At 43.8% G+C, this 21062-nt stretch overlaps 1 long non-coding RNA gene across 4 annotated transcripts in view; it reads left to right on the top strand.

Annotated features, from left to right (window-relative positions):
• The window catches only part of LOC147578646 (uncharacterized), a 75028-nt gene extending 54827 nt beyond the window's left edge, over window positions 1-20201 (top strand). For 3 of the 4 annotated variants that reach the window (XR_015255485.1, XR_015255483.1, XR_015255482.1), the window contains exons 2-4: window positions 10942-11026; window positions 11536-11646; window positions 13487-14339. This is a non-coding gene — a long non-coding RNA (uncharacterized LOC147578646). Of the gene's footprint in view, window positions 1-10941; window positions 11027-11535; window positions 11647-13486; window positions 14340-19267 lie in introns of those variants that run through there. The other variant, XR_015255484.1, reaches the window with a different exon arrangement.
• Window positions 20202-21062: the final 861 nt, after the last annotated feature.

Here is a 21062-nt window from a genome sequence, read left to right as displayed (position 1 = left end):
ACATGCACCCAGTGCTGTGAGGCCTCCTGATTTTACAGAAAAATCAAAACTAGGATTTTAATGGAAAACCTCTTGATTAAAAACAAACACTGCCATCCACACCAGTAGATTAGCAAGTCAAGGGTGCCTTGCAGGCCTAGGTGTATTCTTGGCACGCTCAAATATTTTTAAAGTTCCATCAGGAACAACAATAGATCTGGTGGGTGAAAATCTGCCTTTCAACTTGGAAATGTTCCTCAAGAGGGAACCTGAGGGTGGCTCGATTTCTTCTTCTTTACAAAATGCTCCCCGATTTTGTCTCCATTCAAGACACCTCCTCTCCTAGGGCTGCTGTCTACCCACTGTCCGCATCACGGCTCCCGCATAGGTGTGCCCTGTCATGGGACAGGGGCTGATGGCACAGGCTTGGAGGCAGCAGGCTTCTGGTTAGTAGTTCTGAGACCTGTCACTCAGTCTAAGAAAATTGCCTTGCAGTGTCTACCCTTGGTTTGATAAATCTTATCTGACAGTCTCCTCCTGGTCTGCAATTTCTCTGAATTTTCAGGTGATCTGTCCCTGCAGGAAACTAGAAGGTGATTTTCCATTCACAACCATGAACAGTTGTTTTTGCCTAAAAATATATTCATGAACTGATTTGTTTCCTTCAAATATAACAAAACCTTCTCCCCGGAATAGAAGGGGACAGTCATTTCCGTCAGATTGTGTTCAGATTAGAGACATTCAAAAAAAATTTCCTGCTCTGGAGTTCTTCTAAGTTTTCTGTTATGAGAAAAACATTTCTCCCTGAAGAACTGAATTCAGGAGCCCAGCAGCACCATGATTTATTTTTCATTCCCTCCAATGCCCTATAAAACACATGCAAAAATGGCATAAACCAGTTCCAGATATAGATATAAAAATGTGCAGAGGGTATTTTGTTATGTAAGTTAACGTATTATATGCACCTATATGACGGTAAATGGATGCAAAATTCTTCAAAGTACTTTGGGAGAATAAAGAACACGAAAACGTCCGGGTTTTTTTTCACAGAATCATGTTATGAAGAAGTTGGCCATGAGAGGGCAGCATTGCCCACACAAATCACAGGATGGTTACTAAATTTGAACCTCACAGATAACTGTTTTGAGTTTCAAACATCCACCATTTGGTTTCAAACACAAGCAATAATAATAGAAGCAACATCCTTTATGCTGGAAATGTCACAATTTTTTTCAATAAAACATCTTTATCTTATGGCCTGGGCAGCCATTAGGTCAAGGCTGTTCTGATCTAACAATGGCATTTATCTTTTTTCTCATGTTTCTTTTTTCTTTTCCAGCGGGTCTCTTTCACATTCTGTTCTGTTTCTGTGGTTTGATGACTTCTTTTTAAAAATCACCCTGCTCTTTTAAGATCCTGGCCACATTATTTAACCCCAGGGAGCCTCAGCTTCTCTGTCTGTGAAACTCCCGGGCAGTCTGGGGTGGCGGATAAAACGCGGAGTCTGCTGTGGGCATACGGTCTTGCGTCTTAGACCCACCTTTCCCCATCCGCGATCGGTGTCTGCCTTGCAGAGCTCTTGTGAGGCTGTACTTTCTAATGGATTTATAAATGCCTGGAACATAGAAAGTGCTCAATAAACATCAAAGGAACAGTGTGTTTTCTTTTAATTGAATGGGTTAACATTTAAAAATCTGGAAAGATTGCCTACAATTTCTTACCAATCCAGTCTCGTTCACGCATGTTACTTGCCTGGCTTTCACGGACGCTCAGGTTTCTGTAGGTCCCTGGGTCCATTCATTATCTTCAGAAAATGCACCCTGGCCAGCGAGGACAGCTGAAGGGAGGAAAACTTCATTTTTGCCCCAGACTGCAGAAGATGATTGCGCCCTGGCCCAACAACGCTGCAGATTCTTTAATCTGAGCAATCCAAAACCCTTAGCGCGGCAATTTATCTAATTTGTTTCTTTTGTCAGATTTCATTCTGAGGTTGAAGCTTTTGAAAGACCAGGAGAGGGCATTTCCTATGCGAAGTTTGGTTTCCTTCCTTCCCGGGTGGCAGGTTGCAAGGTCCGGATTGTCAAACGGGGAGAGGACAGCCGGGGTCTGACCGTAGAGCCAAATGTCACTAGGGGCAGACTCAGCAGAGACATCCTTTCTTCTTTTTGCCCATTTGCTTTCTTCAGCCCTCCTACCCTTGTGTGTTCAGGTGTTCTTAGTGTAGTTTTAACCTTGAAAAAAAAAACTGTGATTTTTTAAAATTTTTTTAAATTTTTTAACGTTTATTTATTTTTGAGACAGAGAGAGACAGAGCATGAATGGGGGAGGGTCAGAGAGAGGGGGACACAGAATCCGAAACCGGCTCCAGGCTCTGAGCTGTCAGCGCAGAGCCCCACGTGGGGCTCGAACTCCTGGAGCACGAGGTCATGACCTGAGCCGAAGTCGGCCGCTTAACCGACGGAGCCCCCCAGGCGCCCCAAAACTGTGTGATTTCCAAAATAAAGATATAAAGGTTATTTCCTCACGGCAGGAGGCTGGGGAGAAAGCTTTGCCCTCCCCAGGAGCCCGGGGTGGGGAAGGATTTAGTGATCCTCTCATCAACACTTCTAGAACTGCGCTAAGTTACCGAAGGAAAACTGCTCATTTATCTCACCCTTTGCCATGAAATGTTCAGAGACGAGTGTGCTCGTTGGCACCTGCTCTCAAGGTGGCGGCAGACACTCAGAATGGTGTTTCCGTTGAACTTCCTGCCTTTCTGCTCATTGAAAAACACAGCACATCGAGGGGCTGCTGCCAGAACACTTTCCAGCCTATAAATCGGGGCTGGAGGAGATGCTTAATTAAATCAGTTCGGAGGTTACAGGAAGGAAAAGCAAACCTCTCCTCCCAGAGTTGACCTGGTTCAAGGAATGTGGCAGTGAGAGAGAACTTGGAAATGTGTTAGTAGGACTAATGCAAATATACCAGAATCAGGCACTTCCTTGCCAGCCTAACAAAGCAAGAGCATAGGATGCAGCGACGGACGACTCGGGCTTTGACCTTCCAACTTCATTCTGTGTGCAAGAAACACGGGTCTGACGATGACTGGAGAGGCTGAATGGCTGTGTTTCAGTTTACAGCACAAAGGACAGGCTTTCTCTTTTTTTTATGTTTTTTTAATTTTATTTTTGAGAGAGAGACAGAGTGTGAGTGGGGGAGGGGCAGAGAGAGAGGGAGACACAGAATCTGAAGCAGGCTCCAGGCCCCGAGCTGTCAGCAAGGGCCGGATGCCGGGCCTGCACCCACAGACTGTGAGATCATGACCTGAGCCGAAGTCGGACGCCCAACCGACTGAGCCACCCAAGCGCCCCAAAGGACCGGCTTTCTTAAACGAACTTAATTTCTACAGCATCCTGTTATTTGCTGGCCAGGAATTGGGAAACCTTGAGTCAGTCCTATATCAGAATTCTGTGTTGGAAAGGGCAGATCATTAACTAAAACCTACCAGTTCACGACTGGGGACACCTGGTTAGAATTTAGGATTGTAGACTGTGGAGTGGGCAACAAAGGAAAACACGCCTGCACAGAAGGGGAAAGGAACAGGCTGCATTCAGGCTGGAGTACTGACTATGTCACCGACTCAGCATGCCCGGTGCAGGAATATTCCACACAACCCAGCTGGTCCCTCCTTTTTCCTTGAGCTCTCTCTGAGGTTCACGGGCACATGAGATCATGTGGCACCTGTCAATAACCTTCTCTCTGCATGTCACCTCTACTTGAAAGATAGGATCATGTGACTGAAAGAAAAAGAGCAGGACATAAATGTGGAGTCTCGGCATTTGGTTTTAGCCGGAAGATAAGAAAGCTAAAGCAGTAATTTGGGTTCAGATGCCTGGGTGGCTCAGTCAGTTAAGCATCTGACTTGGGCTCTTGTCGCGATCTCACAACTCATAGATTCGAGCCCCGTGTCAGGCTCTGTGCTGACGGCTCAGAGCCTGGAGTCTGCTTTGGATTCTGTGTCTCCCTCTCTCTCTGACCCTCCCCTGCTTGCTCTCTCTTTCTCTCTCTCACAAATAAATAAACATAAGCATCAAAAAAAAAAAAAAAAGTATGCTGGGTTCAGTCAAGTCAATCAGCACAGGATGCTAGAACCTTGGTCGTAGTTGTATGGCTCAATCTGGAGCACACGTGTTCCAGTGATAAATGTCATGTGGGGAAGGAAAAAAGTTTTCCTCTACTTTCTTAGGATCCCTGGTTGGGTCTGAAAATTAAAGTGACAAAGACAGATAAATGGGAGAAAAGCAAACATGTTTATTTAACATCAATTTTATGCGACACAAGAGCCTTCATAAGGAAATGAAGGCCTTCAGAAATGGTTAAAGTTGAGTGTTTCTATGGTAGGTTGGATGAGGAATGAAGAGTCATGGAAAGATATGATAAGGCAAAGGGTAGGAGCTCAATGGCGTAAACTGTGGGAAACTTGGCAAGGTCTGTTGGTTTGGGTTCTTTTCAGTGTCCCTCCGTCTTGGGAGACGAGGACACGCCTTTCCTCCAATTATAGGGAGGGCACCTCTCACGTGACGCTCTTATGTGTGACCTCTTTCAGGGGGGACGAGGAAGTTAGAGAGTCCCTCCTACACCTGCTGTATCTTGAACTCCTATAGCTTAAATATATCGAACAGACCAAGGTGCGTATTTTAGGGTAGCACATCCAGAACGCCATCAGTCATGATGCGAAACAAAGCAGTCAGTCCTCGGAATCATTACCCACTCCCTCACATCTATAGCCATGTATTGATCACACTTGTTTTCCATTCATAATTTTCCATGACTCATTATTTCCCATGATACATCCATATCCATCCCGTTAGCCCCTTTGGATCTATTTGTTGGCTGGATCAATTCTTGTTAGGACTTTAGGTTAATAGTCAGAGCAGGACGGAAGGAGAGCATTGGGGCAGGAGTTTATTCACACCTCCTGTGGCTGACTAGATGAGGGCACGCCACCCCCCTCACCTTTCCTATGTCATTCATTCTTCACTCTCTGGCACTGTCTTTGTTTCGCATGCCCCTCCTCCTGTTTTCCTGTTCCTTACAGGAAGCAAAGGGGGTCTGAATGACACAGCCGGGGTGAGAGAGGGCAAATGTTTGCCTCATGCTAAGCAGCTACCCCTTCTCTCCATGTCCTCACTAATGAACAGCCAAGAAATGAACAGATGAAGGATGAGAAGTGGAGAAATAAAGACAGAAAAGTCCAAAGGTGTGTGGGAGGCCTGGAGAGCAGGGGAGCTGAAGGCAGGGATTTAAGATCTAGAGCAGGGATGACACTGGGTTTGCCTTGAGCAGCTGCCCCCTCTCTCTGGCCTCAGCTGTAAACTCAGGGGCCAGCCTTGATGGGCTCTAGGTCTGCCCAGGTACGACCCAGGAAGCCGTGGTTTGCAACGGGAAACTCCCGTAGCACACTTTTAAGATTAACTTATTAAAAAGAAAGCTGCCTGTGATCTGTATATTTCTACTCCATTATCAGTGCAGTTGTATATGAGTGACTTATTTGAACCAATGTAAAAAAGAAAAAAAAAAAAAGCACCAAAAGGCAGAAAAATGAAACAGGAGATGATACTACCAGACTCATTCTGGTAAGTGAGTAATTTGTTTATTCCTTCGGTACTTGGGGTTGCCACTAAATCTGGACTGGAGAAGCCAGTAAATATTTTTAATGTGACAAGAATATCAGAGCATTCTGTGCAAGGCACACTTTGTTGCTCCAAGTTTTATTTCTTTTTTTATCATTAGCCATAACCTTTTGGGACCTGATCTCAACCAAGAGCCACATGCAATCCTGAGAAGGGTCAGAAGCCAGCTAACGCCACTGCCACGTGCTGGGCCATCTGCCAGCAATTCATGTGACAGTGGTCAGGTCCCTCCAGTATGTTGCAGATTTGTGACACAATTCAAGGATATTTGTTTTTATTGTGGTGTTACCATATATATCTTGGGCTGATCATGGGGAGGGGTTCAAAACCTCTTTAGACCCATACACCCTTTCCACCCAGCTGATACCATTTGCTTTGTGCATTTTGATCCACCTGCTAGCAAGTGTATTCTCTTCTCTCCAATGCATTAAGTAAATACACACACACACACACACACACACACACACACACACACACACACACCCATCTGCCCATCGTTGTGAAAACCTAATAAAAATAATAGCAAAGAAAGGCAGGGTTTATTTAATTTGGGTTAGACGTGAGCAACATTGATTTCCTTGTCTCAAGACAGCTCATATCTTGCAGAGGTTCTATAAAACTCCTAAAAGGCAAGGTAAAGCTGGAGAGGTTCCCTTAGCGACTCCTACCTGGCACACAGAGAGTTAAACTTAAGGGGGAAAAAAAAATTGAAATGCAATCCTGGCTCGTGTTACCCATTAGCTGGGTATATTGACCAAACTTATAGTCAGATAATGCAAACAATAACAAAGTTATTGATTGAAGAGATGTCAGGCAAATAGGTACTTATTATGATGCTGCTGATAAGCTCGGGGTCTCCCTCACGTGACAGTGACAGAGGCCTATTGATTCTGCAGTTGGTCATCTGTGGCTTCCAGCTGACACGGAATCTGCAGGCTGCTTCCACACGCAGGAGCTAGACTTCCCTAGCGTGGCGGGGTGGGGGGCGGGCGGGGGGCGAGATCACCTAAGAGAATGCCACCAAACTCTGGCTGTGGGGAAAGGAAGGGGTGACTCTACACCAAAAAGGAGCCCGTGAGCAAAACCTTGCAGTGCCAGCGGGTCACAGAACACTGTGGGGCCGTGTCCTCCGTGGGCCACCTCCCTCCCCCGTGACCGGAGAGCACACACAAGGGCAGGTCCTTAAGCAGCTGTCACTAGCGCTGAGCTCTGAGCTGACCAGTAGGGGTGCGGAAGACAGATGAGACCCACAGACCCTCCCCACTGAAAACCAAATGTATCACCTCTCCAGCACATCTGCTCCCCAACCTGGGCCTTCCAGTTGGCAGGGAAATCTGGCCAGACGTTCTATTATTGCTTCTCCCAGCATGTGATCAGCCTGAGGCATTCATGGTTGATTGTCTAAATTTTAGATGTGAACCAGCAAAACACCATCTCTCTTAGCGCTTTTAGTATTAGCCGATTATATGGCTGTGGAAGAGATGGAATAATACTCATTAGTTTTTTGGATGGCCTCGCAAGAAAAGGATGCTTGGTGCCTGCCAAACAGAACTGGTGATTGTTTTGACACTTGAGGGTGTGAGGGAGAGAGGGAAGCTGGTGTGGGAGTGTAGCGTAGAGGATGAGACGAGGAGGGGGTTATTTATTTCTTACTTTCCCATAGATGAGTCCATGGATGATTTGCTGGTCTCATATGTAACGGAACAAAACACTTTGTGTTCATCATAACTGGTTCTTCTTCATGCAGAATGACACCAAGGTATGGGATATTTACGCAAAGGTTGTGCTCTAGGAAGGAAGAGGAATTTCATTCATTCATTCATTCATTCATTCATTCATTCATTCAGTAGATATCTACTGAGGGTCTACCATGTGCCCGGCTTGGTACACAGAGCTGAGTAGAGCAGTTGAACAAGGTAGCCAGTCCCTGCCCCTTGTTGGTTTCCATCTGATGAAGGGGGGGTGGGGGAGGAGGTGGGAAGCGGTGTAGACACAGGTGGTGTGCAAACACGTTTAATTACTATTTTGGGAGATTTAGGTTGTTTCCAATTTTCTTGCTCCCCTAAATAACGATGGACCCCTTTTGGGGGTCTTGGAGTCTTCTGTGGGAAAACCGACATTGGTTTTAAAGTCATCCCTTTCTGAATTGGGATGTCCAGTCTTACAGATGTTGTTTTTTGAGACTTCGTTCTTGGAGTTATGTTTCAAAGCTTCCTTTTAATATCCTCAGTCCTTTGAGGGTGAATCTAATTTGACTTTTAGAAATAGTCAAGCATCATCTGGCCTTACATCTGGTGAACGTGGCGAGGATGAATCATCACCATCTTCTTTTGTTGTTAAGAATGTGTGGCTATAAAGTAATGCGACGGATTTTGGGGTCGCGGGTAAGGCTTTTAAAAACACGCTAGAAGCAACTCAGGGGAGGACTTCTAAAGTGTTTTCAGCACCAGCAGCATCTTTGCTATAGGGAAATGGAACAGACGGCACGCGGGCTTTGACGTCAGAGTGTCCCGGGTCTTGCCTGGATTCCTGTGCTTCCTCCCTGTGAAGCCAGGTACTTGGCCCCCTATATGCCTCAAGTTGATCATTTGCAAAATGAAGCTAATTTTATCCGTCACACAGACTTATGATGAGCGTTAAATAACATAAAATAACTACCAGTAAAGCATCTGGTACAGTGCCTGGCCTATGGCAGTTGTTATTATCGATAATTCGTGAAGCACTTCCCAGAAGGAATACATTGAAGGGAACTACTTTTTTTCACCCCCCGCTTAAAACTGTAACTTCCAACATTTTGTAAAAGATATCAACTCCAGGCTCAGGATAGTCGGATATTATCCGCTTGCTGCCCCAGATCCGCCCTCTCCTTTTTTCCAACCTACTCTGTATCCTGTGTGGACTGCATTGGGCAGACCCGAGTTCCCCAGATTCTGGATGGATTCAGACGAGGGTGGCATTGACAGGCAGGCAGGAGAAGAGAGTGGGGTGTTCATCTGCCCAGCTCGCTTTCCCAGAAGGTGCAGCCTTCTCCCCGAGGCCACAACTCTCAGGTCCCAGCCCCGCTGGGCGGCTCCCTCCCCCTCTCACCTAGGGCAGGTTCTGAAATGCTAGCCCCAAGGTGCTTCACCGTCCTTGTGAGTTTCTCTTAACCCTACCCACACTCACAAATAAACTCTTCATTAACTAACTCTTCCTTAAGTTACCCTAGCTGGATCACTGACTGATACACATAGTTAGTTTCTGGTTTTGGTCCAGTCAAGCCCTAAGGTTGCGATTAAAGTGATTTGATTGTGCTGATTGTGTCTGGAAAGAGAATAGGATCTTATAAATTTTGAGCTATGCAAAAAGCAGAATTTCTCAGAGATGCTGAGAGCAGTCTTCAGAAATGCATACGCCTGACGCTGTTTGCTTTCTAGGCAAACCGTGGGATCTCCCTCTTCCCTCTGTCCTCCAGTAACGTTACACATGTCTTCATGTTAAGTGCTTACATTGTCTTATTCTGACAATAAGGAGCACTCAGAATAAGTAATGCTCCTCAGTGAGTCACAAATGGAATCCGTGTCAGCCAGTGTCGTGAAATGGATCTATAACTGGCTTTTTGTCCCTCAATTTGAGATGATCTAATTCAATTTCTATGATTTATAGCTTGGGAGAAGACACTCTCTGTCCCCCTCCCGAACTTTCATTCTGTTTCTTATTCCCAAATTTCCCGGGATCTGAAGGGAATTCATTTCTGAAGGCAAACGAGCCTGTTACCACAGCCTACTGCTAATGATTGTCATTTTGGTTTACTATTGCTGTTAACACAGGAGATGTGAAGTGTCACCAAAACCAATCTGCGTCTCTGCTATGGAGATGAAATTTCTTTTGTAGGGCAAACAAACAAGTTTTTTGAGAAGTTGACTGTGCAAATCACGAGGACAGTGTAATGGCTGGTCTGGTTGCCAACATGAACTAATTTTTTTTAAAAGATTTTTATTTTTTTAAATGTTTATTTTTGAGACACACACGCACACACACACACACATACACACACACAGAGTGCAAACAAGGGAGGGGCAGAGAGAGAGGGAGACACAGAGTCTGAAACAGGCTCGAGTCTGAGCTGTCCGCACGGAGCCCGACGCGGGGCCCGGACCCATGAACCAGTGAGATCGTGACCTGAGCTGAAGTCGGATGCTCAACTGACTGAGCCACCCAGGCGCCCCAACCAACGTGAACTAATTTAAGGATGAGCGGAGGGCTCTGGTAGCTTCTGTAGTGGCCACTGCCCAGCCTGCATCCTTCTACAAGGCTGGCACATTATCTCCAGCTTCCCTTTCTCCAAGGAATTGCCCGGGGCCAACAGGAGCCACCCGGACAGGAGGCGACTGTCCTCTCCAGCCATCCTGTGGTAGATGATTGACATGATGGCACAGAAGGCAAAACTCCTTGCCTAAAGGGCTGCACCTCGGCCGGGGCCTCCCTTCCTTCGCTCTTCCCTACTCTGTCCCTTTCACCTTCTGACAGTTTTCTCTTTTGAGTACATCCTCAGTAAATCATGCACCCCCTTGAATTCCCATCTCAGGCTCTGCTTCAGGAAGCCTGGCCCTTCTCCTGATCTTAGGGCTGGAGAAATGGTAAGTGTGAGAGGTGGAGAGAGAAAGGTGCTCTTCCTCTGTGGTGCACGCAGTGGATTTGACAGCCGCTGCTTCTCAGATGCTCTTGGGATAAATAGATGCCATTTTGATGACCGCATATGACACGTCAGTGGACCAAACAGTTGTTTGAGCTCTGACTCTCACCGGGAGTTGAGAAGACTTTAAACATCCTGACCCTCAACTGTCTCTGGATAGCTTATGTCACCAAAATTCTTGAGTCAGGGACACTGGTTGCCACTTGCTCTGCTGAGAGCGTTTGGCCAGATCTTTCGTCCATGAGACTTTGGTTGTGGTCCTAGGTCCCTGGTATTTTTGATGATTTGCCAACATGGCCTTGGACTATCTGGGAACTTCTTGCTCTTCCTTTTTGGAAAGTGCCCTCTCCCTTCCTTTTTGCCAAACCGAGCCCCTCATCACACAGAAGCCTAAATCAATCTCTGAGGGACCCTGTCTCTCTGGCCACCCTGGGCACTACTGTATCCCGCTGACGTTCATGAAGCCTAATTCCACAGAGCTGTACTCAAATTGAAGGCACCTGTACCCTTCTTTTAAAAAAAAAAAATTAAAAAAATTGTGCGGTATAACGTACATAAGAGACATACATCTCAAGCATGCAGGTGGCTGAATTTTTACATGTGTATTTTCCCCAGAAACTGCCACCTGGATCAAGATCTAGAACGTTTCCAGCGCCCCATGCTCCTTCTCAGTCTATTATCATCCACCCGCCAGTAAGAGGTAAGCACTCTTCTGACTTCTAATTACAGACTAGGTGCGGCATTCTTGGACTTCATATAGAATGGAATCATGCAGTATGTATTCCTTTGTGTCTGGCCTCCTTCACTCATTGTTATGCTTATGAGAGCCACCTACTGTTTGTTCTTTTGTTTACAGCTTTTCTTGTTGCATGTTTTAATATTCTGTATGTTTTTGCCCTGTTTCCCCTTTTATCTTGCATACTTCTTGAAGTATAGGCTGTATCTTTTATGTATTTCCTATATGAGCATATCGTGGACGTTTACAAATATTCCCTGGGTGAATGCTGACTGATTCCTGTTCATAGGGTACTTAGTGAAAGCAAGCTTTTGTCTTCTCTTCCTGTTGTATGTGTAGTTGAAATGGTTATGTCTGGGGCTGCAGCATGTTTTACTGTGAAGTAACAACAGTAATAAATATTTATAGGACCTCTACCCAAGGCGTCTATAGTGACTTGCAGTTTCTAAGTTCATCTTTTCATTTTCTCATAGAGCTTGGCAGGAAAGCCACCGAGGTCATTCTGCTGAAGGGGGGAGGCTAAGATGTGCTGAGGTGAAGTCTCCGACCCCGAGTCCTGGCGGACCTTAGTGGCAAAACTGAAGGTCTAACCTAGTTTTAGCTCATTCTCTCTCTTGGATTCAATCCCATGTTTCTCTCATCCCTGTTCCCAAGGAAAGAGATGCATTAGTACAACCACAAATATTAGTAGAGGTTTAACGTTTTGGAATCCTGTCATTATAGGAGTTATGTTACTGCTTCATTCTATGTGTGTGTGTGTGTGTGGGCGGGGGGGGGGGGGGGTTTACTGGCTTGTCTTTAAACTTATTTTGTCCTCTAGCTTTTGTGATACTCTTTAAAGGCATTACTTTAAAATAAATCAGATGTAGGAAGTTACAGATTTACCGACCTGATAAGGGGAGGGGTTAACTGATGCCTCTCCATGGTAAAGGCACCTGATGTTTTCTGTTTCTGGGGAATCCAGTACACTGGGGACCACAGTTCAAGAGAGGCCAGAGTGCTGACCAGCTTCTTGCCACATCTTTTTTGGCCACAATCTTTCTTTGTTTCCTGTGGATCGCATGTCCTCTTTATAATAGAAATGAGTGGGGAATAGGATTCATTCGATAAGAAGAAGAGTGATGCCCCCCTTGGCTAGATATTTGAAGTCCTTTATTGCTATTTGATCCACAAACACACGCAATAGTAGATAACATCCAGCGGGCACTGGCCAGCTACGGGAGCTACGGAAATTTGAGAGTTTTCAGAGAACTTGTAAGACTAAAGTCAAATCTGTCTTCCCCTTTTTTGTCTTAAATTTCAATTTCATTTTCATTCATGTCGTTTGATCTGTGGTCTGTTGTGAAGGGAGGAAAAACACTTTTTCCTTCTACCTTTCTGGGTTTTCAGCTGGGGCCCCCATAACAACGGAGAGACGAATATTTGTTTAATATTTTACTATAAGTTTCATGTGACACGGGAGCATTCATAAGGAGATGAAGACCTAAAGAAAGGGCTGGCCCTCAGTGTTTTTATGCTATAGGTTTGATAAAGAATTGAAAGTTATGGGGAAATGTGATAGGACAAAGGGGTACGAGCTAAAGGTAGTAAACGGAGGGAAACTTAGCAAGGCCTGTTTGTTAAGATTCCTGGTCTTGGAAGACAAGGTTGTTCATTTCTTCCGGGGATAGGGAGGGTGCCTCTCAACTGAGAATCGTCATTTTTTAAATTTTTGTTCATTTTTTTCAGATGGGGGAGGGGCAGAGGGCAAGAGCATCTTTTTTTTTTTTATTTTAAAATTTTATTTAAATCCAAGTTAGTTGACATAAGATGTAATAATGATTTCAGGAGTAGACTTTAGTGATTTATCACTTACATATACTACCCAGTGCTCGTCCCCAAAAATGGCCTCCTTAGTGCCCATCACCCATTTAGTCCCTCCCTTCCCCCCACCCCTCCAGCCACCCTTAGTTTGTTCTCTGTACTTAAGAGAGAGAGAGAGGGGGCGGGTGGAATCTTAGGCAAGCTCCATGCTCAGCATGGAGCCTGATGTGGGGCTCAGTCCCACGACCCTGGGATCATAACCTGAGCCGAAATCAAGAGTTGGATGCTCAACCGACTGAGCCACGCAGGCGCCCCAACCTAGGGTCTTATCACCTGCTTTAGGGGAGAAGGGGGAAGTTAGTGAATCCTTCCTACACTCGGTGTTTCTCAGATTCCTTTAGCTTAAGATATTCAACATGCTGAGGTGCCGTATTTTGGGGCAGTATGTCCTGAACCCCATCATTTGGTACATTAAAAATCTCTTGATATCATCAGTATTTCATTACTTGTTGACAAATGGACTGAAATGGGAATTTATCCCAATTTCTAGCTTCTGTCTGTTTTTTTTAATCAGCCTAAAATCATGCCTGGGATAATTGTAATTTTCTTCTTAACTTCTAGGGTGATTTAACAAGAAGCTTTAAGAACAACAATATATATTAACGGCAAATGGGCTCCCAGTATTGAGATCTGTTTAAGTGTTTTTGATTCTTTAAGCTCACATAATGAAGGTACTGACCTAACAAATAAATAACTGTTCTTGGAAGAAAACCCCACATCAGAGTAAATATTAACAAAGGATCTGGTTATGGCACACATTGAACTTCAGGTAATTATGTTCTTTATTTTGAAAAAAAGTTCAAAATGCCGCATAGATGCTCAGTCCAGGAAGGAAAAGGCTTTACAATTTACATTGTTCATGGGATGCTGTGACAATAAACAGAATTGCTCTTCTGGAAGCATCTGTTAAGCCAATTACATGGCAAATTTTCAAGTTCTAGAATGGGTAGGTTTGCAATTGGTGAAAACTTTGATAACCAAGAGAAGACAGGATCTAGAGAAGAGAGCAGGTGATAAACAGAATCCTGATGGTGTCTATGTTTTAATGCAACCTGGAAATTAGACACTTTTACATGCAATATTTTTTTTTTCACATAACAGTTCCCAAATAAACAGTTAAAGTGGTTTTAGGTGATTAAAGCAATATAGAAGATTAGTTTTGTTATGTATAATCACCTTTGCTTCTCCTTTATTGATGAAAAGAACTCTTCTCAGCGGGTTGTGTTATCTATTTTAGATGTTGCCTGATCTTGTTTTTTAAATGTAAATCAGCTTTTTAATCTTTTTTTATGTAAATTTGATAGCCCGTACCAGCAATTATTCTGCTTTGTTGCAGCTCCCTCTTTAGAACTGTCTCTGTTTTATGTTTAATTGTCCTAATTGTCCAAATTTGAATAAACCTGGAGAACAGCAATGGAGATCATTACTTGTTTTTAAATTTACAAAAAGGTTTAAGCACTCCTTCCTGAACTTCCCTTTAATTCTTTACACTGTTAATTATGATCTGGGAGATTGGAAAACCTTGTTATTGTCCCCAGAGCTGCTACTCCAAATTATAGGTTTGTTTATTTTTGTTTTACTACTTTATATCAGACTTCTCCTTCTTGTGAACATGATAAAAAGCTCATCAGAGAAAATTTAGATTCACTTTTTAATCAGTGCAGGATTTTAGCAAGGGGGTATCTACACGAAGATACACATTATGCATTTTTAGAAGTTGGAGCCCGTAACTATAGTCCAGGAAAGGGAATTCATCCATTTCATATCCATCTATCATCCATCCATCCATCCATCCATCCATCCATCTATCTTTCCACCACCCACCCATCTATCCACCCACGTAGCCATCCAACTAGCCATCAACTTATGGAGGGCTTGAACTGGATGACACATCAATTCAATGAGATTATGTTCTGATTTAATAATTTTTAGCAAATGAGTAGATTAGATTCTAGGTCAAAACTGAATTTTTAAGTTGATTTATTGCATAACTTAATTGGAGAAAACAAAAACAAAAGAAGGAAACCTACAGGAGTCTTATCTCTGTTCACTGAGGTTCTTTGCAGCTTGGGGTTTTATGCTTTGATTCAGATCAAGGCGGCCTTGGTGCGGAGACAGAGCAGTCGATTGAGCAGTTGAGCCTGAGACACTGTGTGTCTGATCGATCTGTGGCCAGCCCACCTATGTCCGATATGTTTCTGTCCCATGCACCTATGTCCTGTATGACGTCTCTCACTGGGACTCTTTCCTACCACCACTCTAAAGAGAAGCCACTTTCTCGGGTTTAGAGATGCTTGGATTAAGCAATGAGGTATGTTAATTTCTGGTCAATCTCACATGCCAGTTAGTGGGTTCAGATGTCAGTGAGAGAAATGTTTCATGTCATATAAGCTGTCACATATAGCTACACAGATAAGTAACTTGACTGGTTTTTGTGGCCAGATCTCTTCAGGATTGCCTAAAGAGACAGCACTGCCATGACTTGAGCAAGTCACCGAAAACTTCTAAGGTTAATTTTCTGTCCTGTGAGGCCAGGGGTAGGAATAATTCTCAGGGGTGCAATAGAAGGAGAACAGACAAGCGCCAGTGTTTTAAAGAAGCTCCATTATCATACACAAGGTCAGATCAAATGAAAATGAAATGTTCTCTCACAGCATCCCTGAGTTTCGGCAAGTGAATTCTAGTCATGCTTTGTATTCACAGACAGGAAATGTCTATTCAGAAGGAATGAATAATAGATAACTACTTTCTTTGCTTTACACCTAGTTATAATTCTACAACTAACATAATATTAAATGAGTTCCCTTCCTCCCAGTGATGTTTCATATTCGAGTTACATACCGTAACCTCAGAACTCAACAGCGTGAAAAATCAAACAGCTGGGGAAAAATGCATCTTTAATTTTCCCACCAATTTACCACCCCCTGCCCTCTTGCTCCAGATTATCTGCCCAGTTCTTAGGCAAATGCTGTGTTCTCAGTCCCTCTATTCTCATAAAGATGATGGACCCCAGCCAGTCTTAGTTCCAGCTTTTCAGATCCCATTTTTATTTGCTGGGGTTTAAAAGCAAGGTTTACTTTCACTGTGGCACGTTAAATACCTCATTTGCTGAATCATACCTCGAATAAATTCAACAAAATTGTTTTTGCAATTGCAAAAACAGTAGTGCTCATTTTTAGTGTTATATAGCTCATGAGTAATAATTTATGTTTGGTAAAAAAAAAAGTAATAAGGACCTAGGATGGGGTATAAGAATTGTAAACTATGTTGTTCTACACAGTATATTAATAGTAAGAATAAAGGGAACCAGAATCAAAGAATGACATAACGTTGGGAAGAAATCATAGACATAGTTTTATTGTCTGTTCATTGAAGAAGTGAGGGGACAACAGTTCGGAGAGATGAAGTGACTTGTTCAAGGTCACACAGCTGGTTAGCTCCAGAATTGGCCCAAAACCTCAAAGTTTTTGGCTCCTGGTCCAGCACACTCTCCATCACAACATGCAGCCTCTTAGTTTGTTGGTTTTGGGTCAGAAATATAATTAACACAGGGCAGGAAGCCTAGATTATGAAAAAGTTGGAGGGGAATCTAATGAAAACCAAGCTTTGTGAAAGTCGACCTGTTTTGTGATATATTCATGGTGTCTGACTGCATTTGGAGTTTGGCGAGTGTCTCTTCTTTCCTCTTTGACCTGCTGGTCCTCTTCCTAAACTGGTGATTTAAGGGTCTACAGAGAGTACACAAATTCTTGCCGAGTGGTGAAAGTAATACAATACTAAATAACAAGAAACAAACATGCACCGAGAAAGTAAAAAAAAAATAAAAATACTGAAGAGAGTACTATAGGAATAAAAGTAGCACTTCTGTGGGGCGCCGGGGAGGCTCAGTCGGTTGAGTATTGGACTCTAGATTTTGGCTCGGGTCATGGTCTCAGGGGTAGTGAGATCGAGCCCTGTGTCGGAGTCCATGCCGAGCACGGAGCCTGCTTGGGACTCTCTCTCTCCCTCTCTCTCTGCCCCTCCCCTGCTCACGCGTGCTCTCTGGCTCTCTCTCTCTGAAAATAAATAAACTTGAAAAAAAAAGCAGTACTGTTGTAAGAATTCTGATATGAGGTGAAAAGCAGTGGATGGGGAACCCTCGTTCTGTAGGTTTAGTTGTGATTAATAAGGAAAAGTAGTATTTGGTATTGAAAGGGAGTGGAGTATACCACCTCAGAATGGACCCCTTTAATTTTTTTCTTTTAACGTTTATTTTTTGAGACAGGGAGAGACAGAGCATGAACAGGGGAGGGGCAGAGAGAGAGGGAGACACAGAATCCAAAGCAGGCTCCAGGCTCTGAGCTGTCAGCACAGAGCCCAACGCAGGGCTCGAACTCACGGACCGTGAGATCATGACCTGAGCCGAAGTCGGACGCTTAACCGACCGAGCCACCCAGGCGCCCCAGAATGGACCCCTTTAGCATGTGGATTACTTTGAACTGAAGGCAGTCGAGAGCCAGTAGACTCAGGAAAAACTTCTACCTATCCCTTACCAGCCTTAATTAATTAATTAATTAATTAATGTTTATGTTTATTTTTATTCAAGTTCGTTAACATACAGTATGGTCTTGGCTTCAGGAGTAGAACCCAGTGATTCATCGCTTACATATCACACCTAGTGCTCATTCTGAAAAGTGCCCTCCTCGATGCCCATCATCCATTGAACCCATCCCCCCCACTCCCCCCACCCCCCACAGCCCCACCAACCCTCAGTTTGTTCTCTGTATTCAAGAGCCTCTTATGGTTTGCCTCCCTCTCTGGTTTTATCTTATTTTGCCTTCCTTTTCCCTATGTTCGTCTGCTGTGTTTCCCAAATTCCGCTTATGAGTGAGATCATGTGATATCTGTCTTTCTCTGACTCCTTTCGCTTTGCATAATACCCTCTAGTTTCATCCGTGTTGTGGCAAGTGGCAAGATTTCATTCTTTTTCATTGTTGAGTATAAAGAAGATACGGTATATATATATATATATATATATATATATATATATATATATATATACACGATGGAATACTACTTGGCCTTAAAGAATTTAGATAGGCGTCCGGGCTCAGAAAGAGAGCTATTACCAGAGATAGCATTTTTTCTTGAAAGACCTACCTGCATGGCAGGGAAAACATCTGATTACTGAACATGGGCTCTTGTTATCTTCCTGTGAGTTGCCCCCCTCCATACACACTTGGAAGCCCCAGACCCCTATCACATTCCTTAGCTCAGGATGGCACATAAGCCTCAATTCTCTGCCACTGAGTCTCATATCTTTGGAGGGTTTTGTTTGTACAGAATTACATTTAGGTATTTTTGGTTGTTGTTGTTGTTGTTAACTTGTCTTATGTTGACTTAATTATTTAGACCAGCCAAGGAACCTAGACTATACTGTCAAATGATAATATAAAGTATGGCTGCTTGAAAACCAAAATAATATGGACACAAAAGGGGTGGGGTTTAAGATTCTGATGCAGACCCATTGGCCCCACAGAGCTGCAACAGAGATCTGAAGGATTGTAAATTAACAACAATCCCACATAGACTCCTATATCCTATTTAAATATATATGCATCTATATACATACACACATAAGTATGTTTATGCATATAATGTATATGCGTGTATGATGCATGAGGGTTTGGTTTCCATTCTGCAGGGTGGAATTCTTTAGTTATATGTGAAAACCCATTGATAAAGAACATCCCCAGGAATTGCTTGAGATGCCAAGTGGGCCTCCTTAACAATTACAGTCAAGATACTGAGAGAGGAAGGCTAGAAAAGTAGCACCTCTTCCAGAATGGCTCATTCCTCCCAGGTTGGGACTTCCATTACCCCTCTCTCCACCCCTACCTAGTAATAGCCAGTGTCTTCTCACAAGGTCCTGGGCTACTGAATTTTCTGTCTTGATAGACACTCTTGAAGAAGCTTCTATGCTTCTATCAGTCAGCATCTGTGTAAAAATTATCTTCCTATATCTCTCTTCAGAGGTGTGATTTTGTGAAGAGAGAGATGATGAGGCTGTTATCTGGCCCTGGTGACACAATCTCTCACGGGATCGCCTCAGTTAAGTCACTCTATCAGAGTGAGGAGACTAGAAGTTTTAAGTCCTCCTAGACATGATCATTCTTTTTTTTTTTTTTTTACACATGATTATTCTTTTGGTTATTGACTGATATTACCAATTCCAGTTGATAACAGAATGCCATCATTCTATTTTAATATGTATTTCAAATTGACATTTATATATATATTTTTTATGTATTTTTATTTACTTTAACTTCTATTGACTTAATTTTTTGCATTCCCTATCCTAAGGAGTTCCTTCATGATATCTAGTTACCTGGGAGGTTGAATTTTATTTGGAATGCTGATTGGTGAGCACAGAGTAAAATTTGCCTTGGGAAGATATTTTACGTAAACTCTGAAAAGCCAGATGAAATATCTCTACTTCAAACTGAATACATCGCTGTGACACCACAGAATGGAATCCCCAAATTCAGTACCTTTTCCATCAAAAGTATGAGTTCCTTTGGAGTAGAGAAAGTGATGAGGAACGAATCTGATGAGCTATATGTGATGGGCGGAATGGCCTCCAAAGGTGTCCAAGCCCAGCTCCCTGGAATGTGTTTCCTTGCATGATAAAAGGGGCTTTGCATCTGCAATTATGGTTATGGATGTGGATAATCCAGGTGGGCCCTTCGAAGCAGAGAACGGTCTCTGGTTGGAGTCAAAGATATACAGTGAAATAGGAGGCAGGAGAGGGAATCCAAGAGAGAGGCTCCAAGTGTGAGAAGGGCATCAAAGTGCTGTTACCCGCCCTGAGCATAGGGAGACACCTGCCGGGGCGAAGAGAGGTCTCTAGGAGTTGACGGCAGCTCCTGGCTGACAGCAGGCGAGCAGACAGGGACTTCAATCCTACAACCGCAAGGAATGAAATTCTGACAACTGAAAAAGCTTGGAAGTAGATTCTTCCCCAGAGCCTCCAGAAAAGAAGGCAGCTCTTGATTCTGCCTTGTGAGACCTGGAGCAGAGAAAACCCTTGAGCCCTGCTGTGCCCACACTTCTGACCCACGAGAAGTTACAAAATAATAAATGAATGTTATTTTAAGCCTGGAGATGTGTGGCAATTTGTTACTGTAGCAAGAGAAAACCAAAACACTGTGTTAGTATGTTCAAGTTCAGTCTAAGAAAATAATCTGAGAAAAACAACACAGTTGTGTGTGTGAACCCCCCCCCCCGCCCCCCCCCCCCCCCCGACGGAATTGGAAGGACAAGGACAGTAAAAGACCAGGTAAGGTCATTCAAATACCAACTGTTATTTGTAAGATAATGAAAAGCAAACATCTGGTTCTTTGCATAATTTTGATCAAAGGAACATAATATGTTTTGCACACGTTTGGAGGAAAACCAGCTGCATTAAGATTTTCATCAGGGAAGAACTAATGTCAACCTGGGATCCAGGATGATGAACCTCTCCCTGTGTGATAATGACAAGGAGGTGAATGTACAAATCTAATTTGGGCAAGTAAGTGAGCAGTCACAGAGTGCCCAGCAGAAGATACAGGCCACCTCAGGGAGCCTGGGTGGCTCAGTCAGTTGAGTGTCTGACTCTTGACTTCAGATCAGGTCATGATCTCACGGTTGTGAGGTCGAGCCCTGTATTAGGCTCTGTGCTGAGTGTGGAGTCTGCTTGGGATTCCCTCTCTCTCTCTCTCTCTCTCTGCCCCTCCCCCTCAAAATAAATAAATAAATTTAAGAAAAAAGAAGGTATAGGTCACCTCAGTCCACATACTGGGTGGAAACCAGGGTGAAGTCAAAAGAAAAAGGGGAGAGAGAAGGACTTTTCTTGGGGCGCACTTTTCGTGCGCATCTGTCACTTTCAGTTGACAGACTTCTGCTGGCCCTTCCTGTTGGCTCCAGGCTTGGACATCTGAAACAGGGCTGGCCCATCCACGGATTGCTTCCTATCTTGCCATAGAGATTGGCTCCAGATGTGACCAAAAGGTAGCCCAGAGAGCACCAGGACCTTCTCTGGGACTGAGTTGAAGGCGCTGCTCTGTGCTGGTGTCGCTAACTAGGTGGGATAGATTCTCAGATTGCTGGTTTCCTC

The sequence above is a fragment of the Puma concolor genome, chromosome C1 (assembly GCF_028749965.1).
Source record: "Puma concolor isolate L17-30 chromosome C1, mPumCon1.1.hap2, whole genome shotgun sequence".
Classification (NCBI taxonomy): Eukaryota; Metazoa; Chordata; class Mammalia; order Carnivora; family Felidae; genus Puma; species Puma concolor.
Note: the sequence above shows the minus strand (reverse complement) of the source record. Positions and strands in the feature narration are given on the sequence as shown.